This window comes from Oncorhynchus clarkii, chromosome 8, assembly GCF_045791955.1.
Source record: "Oncorhynchus clarkii lewisi isolate Uvic-CL-2024 chromosome 8, UVic_Ocla_1.0, whole genome shotgun sequence".
Classification (NCBI taxonomy): Eukaryota; Metazoa; Chordata; class Actinopteri; order Salmoniformes; family Salmonidae; genus Oncorhynchus; species Oncorhynchus clarkii.
The window spans coordinates 15001-18981 of NC_092154.1; positions in this window are offsets into that span (position 1 = coordinate 15001).

Consider the following 3981-nt stretch of genomic DNA (forward strand, 5'->3'; position numbering starts at 1 on the left):
TGGAAATGACCAGAGTTCACGACCTTCACTTCAACTCTACATCGCTCCTTCTGCACTCTAACGCAAACTCCAAAAAGACGGAAAAAGATGTCCACCACTTTTGAAAGCCTACAGACAGACCTATGGGTCACCTAGAAACTCTACTATAGTCTCATCCGAATCCCACAGATGTCCACCCTACCCTCAACTCCTCCTGAAACTACAGAACCTCTTCTTGGGTTCCTTCTAGGCCCAAACCCTCAACAAGAGCAGACCGCTCCCGAAGCTAACACACAAGTTAATGGAGACACAGAGGTCAAACACTACTTTCTCAGAGGAGGATCTAATATACTTCTACTCATCACAGAAACTCCACCTTTTGCTCATCCTGACCCTTAAGACTTCTAGTCTTACCCAAAATCAACCTCACACCTATGGGACCCCCACATCCTATACAGCACCCCAAAAGCAAAGTTCCATCCTTCGCATTGGTTTCTATGACAGAGGCTCCCCTACACCTTACAGACGAACAGACGCCTCACTCAAACAAAGGGAAGATCTCATTGGACCAAACTCCAACAGGCCTTCACGTGCACACCGCATGCACACCTTGTGCCATCTCATGATTGGACCCCTGGCCTAAACCACACCCCCAGTTTTTCACATAAAAAGAGGAGCACCCCTCAGTCTCAGCATCATTAGGGTCCACGGATCCCCAAAGAGCCTTCTACTGGATACAAGACTCAAGCTGGAAACCTGCAGAAGACCTCCTCTCCTCCTCTCCTCCACTGATCTACTGGATACAGACCCCAGCCTGGACTCTACCAAGACGAACCTCTCCCCCACAGATCTACTGGATAAAGACCCAAGCCTGCACTCTACCCAGACCACCTCTCCCCTCAAGGATCTACCGGACCCCAACTATATACCAACCCCTAAAGGGACACCTCACCGGGACCCAGACACCAGCTGATATTCTACACTCCCCACAAGCATCTCACCTGAACGACCGGACTCCTACGACTCGCCCTCCCCCCCAAAAAGATACCTCATCAGGACCCAAACACCAGCTGATACTCCTACAGACCTTCATAGACCTTCCAGACCACCGAGACTCTACCACTCACATACACCCACACACACCCTATTTTTTCCGGTCCATAATAAGGCTTTTTTACGCATTACGACCCAGTGCTCCTTTTTGCACTTTTTTTCCTCTCTGCCACCTGATGAAGCCGAGCAAGGCAGAAACGCGTCATGGCTGGGTTTCCCCTAGATCTGCCGTGTAGCTGTAAAGAGGACAGGTCCCACACAGACTTCGGGGGTTACTCTTTTTGGCTACTCAATTTTCTTTGTACTTTTCTCTTTCCTTACTTTTAGTTTTCACATAGGTACACACCACACATGGCTGATCTACGGGACAACGTAGACTCTGGGGACTGCGAGGACTATTCAGACCCCCCACTCTACATCCAGACTAGCCCCACAATCTCGACGGGTCTTAATGATCTATACGGACTCTCGGAACAAATCCGCAAGATACGCACCAAGGGACCGGACGAAAACAGCTCCGACCGGCAGCCTGGGCTCATTATGGAAACGCCACATAATGAACATTTCTCCAAAGCTTCTACACAGCGGGGGAAACATCCCACACCAATGGACCTTCTCTCCCACCAGACAGCACCCCTCCACGGTCTCCATAGGACCAAACTGCCGGAGGACTACACCCCTACACCATCACATCAGGGGCACAAAGACACATCTCCTGATGCCATCCCCACCAGACCACCCCACTCTACATCCTACCTCATACCACCCCACTCCAGGACCTCCAGAAGAACCACCTCAGACCTTCCACCCAGAACCCAACCCCCCTTCTGGAACTCCCACTCCCACCTCCTACGGAACACCACCACCCCACAGCACCCCCAAGACGAACAAGCCGGAATACAGACACCCTGAAAAACAACCCCTCATACAGGGACAGACCACCTGAACATCAGCCCCTTGGCTATGTGAACAGACACAGCAGGAGCTACCCCTACGCCAGGCACCCCTCTACCCCACCACGTCCAAGGACACATTCGAAGCACAAGTCTCAAACCCTTCTCCAGGCACTCTACGTCCCGGACCCAACCAGCAGACCAAAAGGAGCTATCTACCCCACCCCAACCCACACCTTCAACCACACGGCTCCACAGGACCGGACCTCCTACACGCAGCACTACTCCTAAGGGAACAGATAGCCCAGCAGATGAGAAGACCCCTAGGGACACCACCCCTAACCACCAGGTTAACCTGGTCTCACCAACCAGCAACAAAGCGGAGGAACACCACACCACTGGGGCCCCACCTATCCCCCTCAACCTCAACTCTACAGCACGGTCACTCTCCAAGCTGATTAGAGCCAGACACCACATGGAGACGATCAGCTTTTACCTCTCGGACAACCAGCTACCTCCGGGCTACCTCCACAAGGCCAGAACGCTTACAGCTACCTTCACACCATCAGGAGCATCTGACACCACCCTAGCGGCTCTCGCTACAGCATCTTCACTTTGGATCCAAACCAGCCACCAGATCCTAGAACAGCACTACAGGGAGGAAATATCCCACAAATACACCATACTCTACAACACTCCATCCTGCCCTGACTGGCAGGAAGCCTGGTATTTAGGGGTCACATGGGCCCAGAAACTCCTCAGCGAACCACTCCGGGACTACTTGGTACAGGACATCAGGGACTCACTCCCCAAATTCTACGGGAATTGGCCTACGAGAGACAACAGCCCATTCCAACCACCACTCACCCACTGCCAACCTCACAGTGAGGACGAGGGGGATACCACCCTACCGAGGGCACACACCAGCAGACCCTCTCCTTCTCCACGGACCCACGGACACCCCACATCGGGACGATACCCTCTGAAGGAAGATTCCACTTCCCCTCTCCCGGAATCATCTAACACCACCATTTCCGGAGACAAATATTTCCCCTATCCAACAGAGAACTACAAGGACACCTCCCACAACAAGCCACTCACCTCTACCATACCAGGGTACCCAGAGACCTATCCATACCCTGACCAGGGTGGCTAGGTGAGGGGCCCTTCCGGTTAAAACAAAACCTGCTGAACCACCCCGAAATCCTAGCCCAAACAGGACTACAAGGGACCAGGCACAGGCAGCGAGTGCCCAGGTGGCTTCTGATCCTTCCGTGCCATCCCACACCCAAACCAGGGAGGAACGGCATGCAAAGCCACAGGAACGGAGGATAACCAAGCCACGAAAACGCCTAACGAATCACTACTCGGGGACAAGCACAATCCTCCACCCCAATCAAAGGGCATCAAAAAAATCATCACCTTACGAAACACTACACCAGGAGACACCCACGCCCGGGACCAAACAAAGGAAACCACCGGATCCTACCCATCATTACAACCTACAACTCACCCAGCCTCCGAGTGACTACTATCATCCAGCAAAGACTCCAGCGCAAACAACTACTCCCTCTCCACACACCAATCCTGGCCTTCAAACGGAACAAAAATCTCAAGGACTCCCTGGTCAGCAGCCACCTCACATTATAAACCAGAGGGACGAATTACTACCCCCGGGAACCTCCAGGCCCTATACCACCACCACGACTGGACCATTACTGAGGCCTTCAGTACAACGGAGGAACGACTGGACAGACACTGCACCTGCACCTTACACACCCCACATCCCATACAACAGACCACAAAAAACAGATCTTCAAATAGCACCATAGAGTTACCATGCCCATGGACTCTCAAGAAATACTTTCCTTTTTATTAAAAAAAAAATATATATATATATATAAAAATATATAACTATATATTTATATATAAGTATATCATTTTTTTCCCGCTTTCTTGAACTCAGCGTTACCATGACCATGGACCCTTTGATGCAAAGAAACTATAAAATAGAAATCTAAATATCTTTATGTTATTTACCAAGAACCCTCACCAT